A 12,715-nucleotide genomic window follows, 5' to 3' on the forward strand; every position below is an offset into this window, starting at 1 on the left:
TCTTGCTTCAGCCACCCAAAAAATAATTCCTCCCCCTGACATCTGGGGTGCACCATTTCGGAGCTGACCTGTGGGCCTACTAAGTTGACGCGTACCATGAGCTTTGTCAGCTTAGTCAATATAAACGATTCTAGCTGCAGTGACCATGTGATTACCATCCAACGGCCATCGTGCTTCTTCAACCTCTGGTCTTCTTGCTCCAGCCGCCCAAACCAGCACCGACCGTGCCGCCTGCTCCTGCCTCCGGTGTCCGGCTGTGCTGCCACCGCTGGCCATGCCATCCCTCTATACTCACCTACACCTCATGTTATTCTCCGGCGACGGCAACCTCACACCGCAGTCGAAGCAGTCAACCCACGAACTCCCCTCCTCGTGGACATCCACTGTCGCGTCTTCCCCGCCTCCGCATCGTTCCCTTCCTAGGCCTCGCTGTCGTCCACCGCCTTGGTGATCTCGGCGCGGCGTGGTCAACATGGTCAATGGAGGACAGCCATCGGAAGAGGACTTTAGGCGGTGGGGCTGACAGCTGGACCCACCAGCTACATCTTCGAACACAAAGAAGTGTCTCCTTATTACTCGCAAAATAAAAATGATTCCTCCCCTTGACAGCCAGAACCGAGCAGCTATATCTTCGCACGCAAGGAAGTGCGTCCTTATCCTCCCTGACCTCTGGGACACACCTGGTCAAAGCGTACGTAGCGTTGTCTGTCTGGTCGCGAACGTGTACGTACATACTGGTCGATCGGTCTCTCTGCAAGTATGAACCGTGGCCGAGTAAGTAGCGGCACGTGTCATTGTAGAGCACCCGACATAACAGTTCACGCAGTCCTATCTAAGTCCTGTACACGTACGTACATCCACAGGACAAAAAAGACGGACACGTACGTACATACGGACGAGGTCTCGAGCGCGTACTCATGCATATATATACACACACACATATATATATATATATGACAAATGTTTCCTACAAGCAGTGGTAGTTATCACCACTTGCTTTTTGTATGTTGTATGTAGTATCCGTCGAAATCGAGAGTATATACGTGTAGTATGTAGTATATAACAATGATTAGGTAGTATATATACTAATTTTTATGTAGTATGTACCATGTTATATTTGTGAAATACGTACATATTTCTACGTAAAAAAGAGCGTACTCAAAACATGGTACATACTACGTAAAAATTAGTATATATACTACCTAATCATTGTTATATACTACATACTACACGTATATACTCTCGGTTTCGACATATACTACATACAACATACAAAACAAGGGCTTGTGTACATGGAGAGGCAACGGACGGCAGCAACGACGTCATATTTATCGGGCAGCGAACCGGCTGGGTCGGAACGAAGAAACAACATCCTGTTCAACGGGAGGCAACCGACTGGGTCCGAATGCGTCATGTTCATCGGGAGCCAACCGGCTTGGACGGAACAGTTGATCAAAACGAGGCATGGCGTACCGTAGGACGGAGGAAACGACCTTGTGCTCGACCGGCCACGGTCGAAATGGGATCCTGTTCATCGGGAGGGGTCTGGCGTACCACAAAACGGAGGAAACAGACTTCTCTTGGACCTCCTACGGTCGAAACGGGGTCCTGTTGATCAGGAGGGGTGTGGCGTACCACAAAACGGAGGAAACGGACTTGTGTTGGAGCGCTACGGTCGAAACGGGGGTCCTGTTCATCAAGAGGGGTGTGGTGTACCGCAAAACGGGACTCCACGGAAAACTATTCATCTCCACCGTCGACTGCCTTCATGGGCGTTCATCCACCGTCGACCTCCTCCAGCCTCCACCTGCGACTGTTCATCCACGGGCTCCTGTTCGTCCAGCCTCCACCGCTCCTCCATCGGCTACTGTTCAACCAGCCCTCTCCACGGGGTCCTGTTCAACCACCCCTCCACGGGCTACTGTTCATCCAGCCCTCCACCGGCTACTGTTCAACCAGCCCTCCACGGGGTCATCCTGTTCATCCACCCCTCCACGGGGTCCTGTTCATCGACCCCCAACCGGCTCGATTGACCGGGGTCCTGTTCATCTAGCGGCAACACCACGGGGTCCTGTTCATCCAAACCCCCACCGGAAACTGTTCATCCAACCCCCCCCCCCCCAGACATGCTCACTATTCATCAAGGGAAGGAGGCAGCAGGGTTCGATCGGCTTCAGTTAGCAGCAGTAGCGAAGGAATCGCTCGATCGGGTTCAGTTAACAGCCAGATCGATCGATCGCTCGGGTTCAGTAACGCATAGCTTGCAGTGCAATCGCTCGGGTTTAGTAGGCGAACGCCTCGCTCGGGTTCAGTTAGAGCCCAACACCTCGCGCCCACGCTCGTACGTGTACGAGAGAAACGTGCATCGCTCGGCCCCCGACCACCCATCGTAACCAGGAACTCCTCGATATTTTCCTCGCCCTCGCTTCTACCACGGTTTTTCCTGTCATGGACGGCCCAAAGAATGTCATGCAGCTGCGTCTCCGGCCCGCCCAGGACGAAAAGCCCGTTTTCTGTCATAGAAGTAGGAGCCCACCACATCTATGATGATACCGGGTTTTGTCACAATTATCATCATAGAAGTGTCATAAGCATGACAGATTTTTTTTCGTTCGGCCCAAAATGTCACAGATGCGTCTTTTTTTGTAGTGTTAGCAATAGTTAGACAAGTGGGTAATGTTGGGGTGAACCAAAAAAGTTTGGGTAGAGCTGGATCTAAGTGTTGGCTAGGTAAACGCCCTGTAGTAAGAGCAGTAGTTATGAACCCTGTGGACCACCCCCATGGGGGCGGTGAAGGGAAAGCTCCCATTGGTAGAAAAAACCCACAACCCCTTAGGGTTATCCTGCGCTTGCAAGAAGAACTACGAAAAGGAAAGAAATATAGTGATAGTTGTATTCTTCGTCGCCGTATTTAACCCAGCAATGCACGTGTCGGTCAGCATCGAGTGTAACCAAGTGAAAGGACATGCGGTGCCCCCATGTGTGGTTTTGGTAATTGATGACATTCTCTATGGACTAATGGTTGCATTGAGTAATATTTGAAGGATTTGTTCATAGGCATTTCTTGAAGTCCATGTGTTGGTTTCAAGGAGTTTATGAGTTGACCAAGGTGCTATTAAGGAATTATCCAAAGATTGGTCATGTGAGTGTTGAGCTTATTGCAAGCATGTCTTGAAGAAGAAGATTGTGTGATCACTCATGTTTACCTTCAAGACATCATCCAAATGAAGAGAGTTGGAAAGATTCAAGGTTGATCAAGACTAAGTCAAGAGTGAATCAAGTTGATCAACTCACAAAGCAAAGAAGATGTACCGAGAGGGATCAAGTGATCCCATGGTATGGTAAGCATTGTCCATTACACTTTGTGTACTAACCCATGGTCTATGTGAGAGTTCTATGTGGGGTTAAGTATGTGTCCATGGGCTTGCGTCAAGAGGAAGATATCATACAACCCATGGAGAGGATGACATCAAGTGGTGATCGTCATCAAGATTGTCGTGTGCAAGTTCAAGTGGAGCAACATGAAGAGATCAAGTGCTTGAAGCTTGCCGTCCATTGTGGTGTCAATGGACTTGTGAAGATGTGCCGAAGAGTGTCTCACCCATAGTGGTTTATGGGGGAGCAATCAACTGGTTTTCATCGACCCAACGCAATCAAGAAAGGTGGTCCATCTTGAGGAGGACAAGATCATCATCATCTAGCTCAAGTGGATTATGCGCAAGGCAAAGGTTTGCCCTTGATAGGTTTTCTATTTTACCGGTCTCTTGGTGGTAGTTGGGAGACCGGGTTATAGAATCGATTGCCGTACTATCAAGGGGTGCTCTCGATGAGTAGCTTGATCGTATCATTCATAGAGAGCTCAAACCATTGCATCCTTGCATCATCTTTCTTGGTTCTTGTTTGGTGTTTCTATTTGTGAGTTTTAGAGCTTGTGGTCTTCTTCTTGACTAGCTCGAGTTCATTGAAAACAGAATTCATGTGCATCTTCTATGATGTTTTAGATGTTGGAGGTTATGCCGGTTCTTCTTTGTTGGAGGTCGCTGTTGAATGCTACTCGTCGTCATCTATCCAACAAGCTTGAGTTTGCTCTATTCGGAGCTCATTTGCAGAAGTTGTGGCAGTTCTGGTTTTCCTTGGGGTGTACTTGTTTTCGTGGAAGTGGCATAAGGAAGGCGCCAGCGGTAGTACCGCTGGGCCGGAGCGGCAGTACCACGTATCGCCACAAGCGGTAGTACCGCCCATGGCCATAAGCGGTAGTATGACTCCGGTTCCGCGCTGGTACCGCCTCGACTCGAGACGTGGTTTTCTCGTGTCGAGTTCAGCGGCAGTAGTAGCGGCAGTAGGAGCAGTAGTACGGCTCGTGTGCGGTAGTACCGCGGCTACCACCGCTCCTAGTGCTGCTCAATGGCCCTCCTCCCTGTCCCTTCTCCATGTGCTCGTGGTAGGCGTTGTGCGTGGTCCTAGCGGTAGTATCGCTTGGCCAAGCGGCAGTACCGCTGCGGCCAACGGTAGTACCGCTGGCTCTAGCGGTAGTGCCACTCATACGGCTCTGCCTCGCCCTCTGTTTTGCTCTGCTCTCTGTGCTCTACCGCCCGGGCGGTAGTACCGCTCCCCTGAGCGGTAGTACCGCTCGTGCGCGGACTGAGCACATAACGGTTGGATTCGGGAGCTCCTATAAAAGGGGGTCTTCTTCCCCATACAACTTTATCCCTTTAGCTCGTGTGCTTCCCCATTGTTGACCTTCTTCGAGCTTGCTATCTCTCAATCCCTCCATGGATTCTTACTAGTTTTTGGGGGAAGAGCGAGAGGAGATCTAGATCCACATTTCCACCAATCACTTTCTCCTCTATGTGAGGGGAACCCTTTGGATATAGATCTTGGAGTTCTTTGTGTTCTCTTCTTGTTCTTCCTCTCATCTTCCTCCCTAGCATTAGTTGCTTTGGTGGGATTTGGGAGAGAAGGACTTGGGCACTCTGTGTGCCCTTGCCATTGCATTTGGCGCATCGGTTTGAGTTCTCCACGATGATACGTGGAAGTTACAAGTTGAGAAGCTTATTACTCTTGGGTGCTTGGTACCCTTGAGCTTGTTCCTCTATGCTTGGGCGCCCTAGACGGTTGGTGGTGTTCAGAGCTCAATCATTGTGGTGTAAAGCTCTGGGCAAGCGCCGGGGTCTCCAATTAGGTTGTCGAGATCGCCCCGAGCAATTTGACGGGTTTCGCTGACCGCCCCAAGGGTTGCCAAAGTGTACGGGTTCGGTGACCGCCCCCAAGGGTTGCCATTTGTACGGGTTTGGTGACCACCCTCAAGGGTCCCTTAGTGGAATCACAGCATATTGCATTGTGCGAGGGTGTGAGGAGATTACGGTGGCCCTAGTGGCTTCTTGGGGAGCATTGTGCCTCCACACCGCTCCAAACGAAGATTAGCATCCGCAAGGGTGTGAACTTTGGGATACATCATCGTCTCCGCGTACCTCAGTTATCTCTTACCCGAGCCCTTTACTTATGCACTTTACTTTGTGATAGCCATATTGTTTCTAATCATATATCTTGCTATCACATAGTTGTTTATCTTGCTTAGTATAAGTTGTTCGTGCACATAGGTGAGCCTAGTTGTTGTAGGTTTTGTGCTTGACAAATTAACCGCTAGGCTTATTCCGCGTTTGTTCAAGCCTAAACCGTAACTATTTTTAAATGCCTATTCACCCCCCTCTAGGCGACATCCACGATCTTTCACCAAGTCATAGCAAAGCCACAAGAACTTTAGTAAACACCATTTGACATTTCCCCGTAGGGACAGACACATGAGCAAAGAAGGATACATGCTAGTCAATCCATGTGTTCCCGAGCAGTAGCGAACTACCAAGGCTCGGCGGAAGCACCAGGAGGCATTTCCCTGTAGGAAAGGCTACCAAAGGCAGATAACTAGGTTTGAATCCCCCACATACCAATTCATTTCAAAACATACACACAATATGCACGATATGTGTAGATACAACATGGCATCACCACATAACTCCATGACTCAAAGTATTTATTTAAGAGGCTCTGAAGAGCCATACGTAACATATTCATACAAGTAGGGGTCACATGACCCGACACTCAAAGTCATACAAGCATACAAGCACATGCGGAAGCTTAACTTGTCTGGGTAGACAACTACAAAAGAAGAAGGTTGAGAAGCCTGACTATCTACAAAACCCTCCATTGGAATCAGACCTCTGTCTGGGATTCCCAAGGTACCTGGTCAACATCAAACTTCACGTAGAAGCCACTAGTGAGACTAATGTCTCCTCTGCAAAAACATAAATTAAGCAACTGTGAGTACAAAGGTACTCAGCAAGACTTACATCAGAACTATCTACATATGCATCAGTGTCAACAATGGGGTTGTGGAGTTTAACTGCAGCAATCCAGCTTTGACTCAGTGGCTATCCTGTACTACGATGACCAGTAATTTCTTTGAGGTAAGAGAGAACACACGAGTCCACTAGCCACCACAACAATACTATGGATCCTCTTCCATCTCCCTACGAGAAGACCATCCATAGCACTAATGCTTATCTTGCGCATTTTAGAGTATCCATTCAAGTTGTCTATGAACCATATAAGTCTCCAAGTAGTCCATATCCGAGGACGCGACTATTCGAATAGTTTGATAACCCCGCAGGGGTGTACTTCTTCACACACACTCTCACCACTTACCACCATATACATATCATGTATCTCGGCAGCCTTCAAGCGGAAGCCTGGCGAGGGTGTCGGCCAGAACCTGACTAGCCACACAAGACTCTAGTCCAGGTTTATCATCTATCTGAGGCTGAACCCGCAAGGGAAGTCCGGTCGAAGTTTCCATTACAATCCCAAATGATGTGTGCAGGGTTCCCAAGCCCACCTCGTCGGATGGAACTACGCTTGGTACACTGTGTCGCTATGCCTAGTTTGTCCCAAGCCCACCTGTACCGGGTGCAACTTGGTAGACCACTAACACAACCTACAAACATCAGAAACTAGTTGCAACTTCTGGACAAAGATCAAGGCGATTAGTAAGTCGAGAGGGTCAATTAAGTATCCCAATGTGAGGTGGTAACTATTCTTGGATAACATACACAGAACTCAGCTCTTAAGGATAGTCTCAATGAGACAACCCACCATATACTCCTACATGGCCTCTCATCACCACCTTTACCAAATTGTGTGTACACACTTAGCTCTGAACATCAGAACATGATCACGACATTCAATTCATTCCTGAATCAGACCTGACACAACTCAAAGCATAGTAAGCATGGCATGGATGAAGTCACATCATGGCTCAAGCAATCATAATCATGCTAGGAAAGTTTAGCTATTTACTTTGACAATGACAGGTCATGCAAAGGAATGGGTTCAACTCCCAAAACATGTAACAGTTGAATCATTGTTGTCTTGATGCAATAAAAGAGAGTAGGAGCGTGAGAGTGGGATTGTATCAAGATGAACAAGGGGGTTTGCTTTCCTGGCACTTCTGGAGATGGTGCCGCTCTTCATCGGTGTCAACGATCACAACGTTGGAATCGTCTTCTACTCAGAAGGAACAGACACCAGCGAACAGGAAAAGTAAAAGCAATCAATGCAATGCACAACCAAATGTATGACATAACATTTTAAGGTACTGAATTCACCCAATGCAATAGTTAGCCAAGTTAATTGAAGTGGAATTCAAACCTAAATAAAATTCCATCTTCGAATCTATTTATGACAATTTCCATAAACATGATTTGTCCTAAACAACTGAGTTAACTTGTTCAAACATGCATGATCATGGAATAAATAGGTTCTTCATTTTTTCTGATAATTTTTCTTATATAATTTATTTTCATCTGAGCTATATATTATTTTCAATGATTTTTTGAAGTTTTAAACATTTTCTGGAATTTATAAATCATTTCTGAAATATAAAAATGCCAGAAAATCATTATGTCATCGGGAGTGTGTCAACCTTACATCAGGACGTCAATGGAGTGGCCCAGGTCAAACCTGACCAGAACGGGTCAAACCCGCCGATGGCGAGGTCAGCGGCGACCAAATGCCTCGGAAAAGTCTACAGAGCACCGTTCGGCGCCCGGTTAGTCTCTCTGGAATGCTGGCATCGTGTCGAGTCAAATGGTGGTGGTTTTTGGGCTTGGGGTGGCCGGAATCGACGGCGGCGGGCTCCTCCGCGGCGGCCGGAGTTCGGGTGCTCTCGGGTTAGCTATTCCGGTGTGTAAACAAGCGGGGTTTTGCGCTAGAGAGGCACTACGCGGTGCAGTGAGCATGTTAGACACGCCTTAGTGACCAAATGGTCACCGGAGCGTCGTCGGCGACGAGCTCAGGCGGCAGTGTGCTACGGCTCTGATGCAATTGATGGATATGCGATGCAATCGATGGAGCGATTAGGGTGAACGAGTTAGGAGCTCATGGTGGGTCAGAAGGGCAACTCAGTGGGCTCGGGGAAGCACAGACGGCGTCATGGCGTTGCCGGCGATGTCGGAGGCCGGAGGTAGAAGACGGGGTCGATGACGTTGCAGGGCGCCCGGCGTCTCGTGGCTTGGTGGACACGACACATACGACAGAGGCGGAGTTTGTACACACGGTGGGAATGCGAGGGGAGCACGGTGGCTGCCATTACTACGGCTGCGCGACCTTGATGGCTTCGGCCGTGGCGTCGGGAGGGCGAGGGAGAGGGAGAGGGCAGGGGGCGAATTGGGAGGTCGTCCAGATTGGGACGACAACGAGGGGGACATCCACGACATCGACGTGGCCTGGGGAGGCAGGCAAGCAGGTTGCATGGTGCGCGGAGCGCGCGCGTCGTGCATGCGCCTGACGTCCTGCTGGTGGGAGGTTCAAGACGCCCTTGCCCCTGTGGGTTGGGCCTGCTAGAGTGTTGGTCCGCACAGGTAAGCTCCAGGTATGTTTTCTTTTCTGTTTATTTATGTTTTCTTATTCATTTGCCACTATTTCAATTTCAAAACAGAATCAAAACAGTGCCAATAACCCTTTGAATATTTTTATGTTGCTAAATGAACTTTTCCAAATGCAGATAAAATATTTGAAAGTTATTTGAAAATATATTCTATATATTATGAATATAAATCCAAATTCAAATACAGTAATGATTTCAATTCAGTGCCCGGAATATTCCTTTAAAACGTGCACTGTTTTTGGCTTGGATCCAAACCCTTGCCAAAATTATCAAACATTAATGAAGGGTATTTTGGGTTCATTGAAAATATTTTATTTTGTTCCTAGTTAAATTTCATTTGGTGTTAGTTTGAACATCCCCATTTCAAATTCATTTGAATTTTAAACATGATGCATGGATGATGATGAAACTATTTACAATCAATTTCTAGGGTTGTGACAACCCGAAACAATTATTCCGCTGCTGCAAGCCTCTGTTCTTTCGCTATCCCATGTGGAGGCCTCCGTCGGTACTCTGCCGGAGGGGAAATCAATCACGGAAGGCTTTTACATCAACCTTGTTGTACCTCGATGATGTGTGAGTAGTTCCTACAGGACCTATGGGTCAATAGTGATTTGCTAGATGGATCTCTCTCTCTCTCTCTCTGATCTTTAATACCAAGTTCTCCATGGAGTTCTATTCGATGTAATTTTTTTTGCGTTGTGTTTGTTGGGATCCGATGAATTTTGGGTTTACGATCAGATTGTTCATTGAAAGTAACTGAGCTATATTCTAAACTTTATTATGTGTGATTGTTATAGTTATGTGATTCTTTCCGATCTATTGAGTTTTCTTTGGCCAAGTTGATGATTAGATCTTCAGTGGAAGTGGTGCATAGTAGTAGGTTCAATCTTGCGGTGTCCTCACCTCGTGTCAGAAGGGGTAGCGAGGCACATATTTGTATTGTTTCTACTAAGGGTAAAACGACGAGTTTCGATCCATATTGATTGGTCTTATTGTGTCTACATTGTGTCATCATACTTCATGCATTACTCTGTTTGTTATGAACTTAATACTTAGAGAGGCAAGCATAGAAGCACTCTCGAAGTGGAGTAATAGTAGCAGATGCAGAATCGTTTCGATCTACTTGTCACGGACATAATGCCTATTTACTGATCATGTCATGAATAATATCATAACTATGCATTTTTCTATCAATTGCCCAACAGTAATTTGTCTACCCACCATATGCTATGTTCTTGAGAGAGATGCCTCTAGTGAAAACTATGCCCCCCCCCCCCCGGGTCCATTCATCATATTTACTAAAACCTAAAAAGCTCGCTACAATTTATGTACTTTTATTTCCTTTTGCAATTTATATATCTTTCACTATCACAATCAATCCTTGCAATTAATGAGAACAAGGGGTTTGACAACCCTCTTGCCCATGTTGTGTGCAAGTATTTTGTTTGTGTGTGTAGGTACCGTCGACCTTTGTCTGTGTGAATCTCCTATTGGTTCGATAATCTTGGTTCTCTACTGAGGGCAATACTATCCGTTACTATATTGCTTCTCTTTCCTCTCCGGGGAAAACCCAACGCAGCTCACAAGTAGCACCCGCTGCTACCGCCCCGCCATGGTCAGCCATGGACGTGCATTGCAGCCGTGGGCTACCAGATCTGGCCGGGGCTCGGCCGTGGGCAGACTGATCTGGCCGGGGCTCGAGCCTGCAAGCCCATCCTCCGCTCCCGACGGCCTCAAGTGCACCTCCTCCTCCACCCTACTTACCCTCTCGATGGCCTCAAATGCGGATCCCCCTCGATGATGTCCATTGAAATGACGCCGGAGGAAAATGAGGTCACAGGTGCTAGGGAAGAAGGGGCAAAGAAGAAGCTGACATGTGGGCCCACCTGTCAGAATGTCAGACTTAACGGTCAACCTAACAATCAAACAAACATGTGGGCCCGCTCTGTCATAATCCGGATCAAATTTTGATCATCCAATCATTAGTGCCTTTTGGAACATTCAACCAATTTTGTGATAGCTGAGGAATTAAAGAAAATTGTAGTTTTCTGTAACCCTAGCCCCAAATTTGAAAGTTTTTTTCTTATTTACTCTGCTAGACATGCGCCGATGAATTTTTAAAAGCTTTTTGTTGGTTTCTTTCAATCATGGTTGACTGTGGAGACTGGAGAGAGATGCGTCTGTCTTCTTAATAATCAAAATCTAGTTGAGTTATTTTCGGTGGAGAGAGATGAATTTTTCCTACTTGGCTCCGGGCCGATGATTAAAAGAAAAATACGAAGCCACTATTTGCAACAAATCTGTCTCTTTTCTTTTCGGAAATGGAGAGCGAATCTGAATAAACATTTCAGGGGCATAATCCATAACTGATAGTGCAGAAAATGTGAACATGTTTCCTGTTTGTTTCCTTGTTCTTTCAAGAGCTAACATGAACTCCTGTTACCGTAACTCTCTTATTGACCATCTGTCGGACATGCACCAGAATTGTGCTGTCTAATTTCTAGCCTGGACGTCTCTTTCAAAGTGAAAGTTTCGCATCATCCAGCCAATTAAACTCGCATCGCTCTGTCGTCTGTATCGAGGAACCGCAGGGCGTTTATGGGGATGAGGGGCAGTTCGCGAGGCAATCCTGCAGCGACCCATAGCTGCAAGACCCCAGTAGTTCACAGCACCAGCAGTTATCGCCTTGAGAACCACCTCCGCAAAAGTTTGGCCGGCACACGTCAACGCTGACCTCGCCGGCGCCGCCGTGGCCTCGGATCCTGAAATCCTGATGACGGCCGCCTGATCCCCGCACCTTACCACCTGCACCAATACATTGCATCAGAAATGTACTTGAAACGGCGACGATAACCATCAGTTACAAACTCGCAGAAATTACATACACTTACATTCTGCGGCTAACGCGTGGCATACAAGGAGGACAAGGAGTAGCACGGTTGCTGCATTTGCTTTCATCTGGCAGTCGAACCTTCGCTGCATCATGTATGATCTGTTAAGGATCTATGCGCAGATAGATGGATGGACTGGTGGACACAACTGCTGTGCTATTTATATGTACAGAGGCATCAGAACATGGTAAGCACTTGTTGCTTTTTTTTGTGTGTGTCTGGGTAGCACTTATTTCTTATTTACAGTTTACTAAAAAAAGATGGAGCATTGGGAAGGTACTCCCCCAAATACCATAATAAAAATACAAATTTATAAAATCAAAGACTTATCACACGTCAATGCTCTGGGGCAATTTAAACATATCTTGTTTAATTTTGCATGCCATTAACATCCAGCTCATCTGCTGAAGAAATGGTATGTGTTTCTTAGTTTAACATTTCATTTATTTCGTACAATGTCCTATAAAACTGATCAAAATCGGTAGAAAAATGATTAGAAAGGAAGTACTATACGGTCGAATAAAATTTTATCGGAATCATAGCCAGGTACAGTACTCTAAAACATTGAGCCTTCAGTCGTTGCTGTTCATACATTCCATTTCAAGGTCATGTATAAACCCCATACTGAAGGCCAAAATATAAGGACTTGATAGGCTCGCTCCAATCCCTTTGATGACTTACTTGAAATTAAGCTAACCGTGCAACACCTTATAAGAATTCACTTGGCAGCTCTCCGTCCTAATGGAGATGTATTGACTACAATAAGTATCTATTCTTTCAATGAACATTCTGGTTCAGATGGTATATAGGGTACTAATAGACATAGGAGTATTATTACACATTGTTAGTCCATGGTTAGCTTAAAGTTAAAGGTACCTGC

The 12,715-nt window shown here is 46.7% G+C and overlaps 1 long non-coding RNA gene across 1 annotated transcript; it reads right to left on the bottom strand.

Annotated features, from left to right (window-relative positions):
• Nucleotides 1-11,289: 11,289 nt before the first annotated feature.
• Nucleotides 11,290-11,941, bottom strand: LOC120967426 (uncharacterized). Its single transcript, XR_012186818.1, has 2 exons — nt 11,836-11,941; nt 11,290-11,749 (listed from the first exon to the last, which is right to left on the bottom strand). It is a non-coding gene; the product is annotated as an uncharacterized lncRNA (long non-coding RNA).
• Nucleotides 11,942-12,715: the final 774 nt, after the last annotated feature.

The sequence above is a fragment of the Aegilops tauschii genome, chromosome 6, assembly GCF_002575655.3.
Source record: "Aegilops tauschii subsp. strangulata cultivar AL8/78 chromosome 6, Aet v6.0, whole genome shotgun sequence".
Lineage (NCBI taxonomy): Eukaryota > Viridiplantae > Streptophyta > Magnoliopsida > Poales > Poaceae > Aegilops > Aegilops tauschii.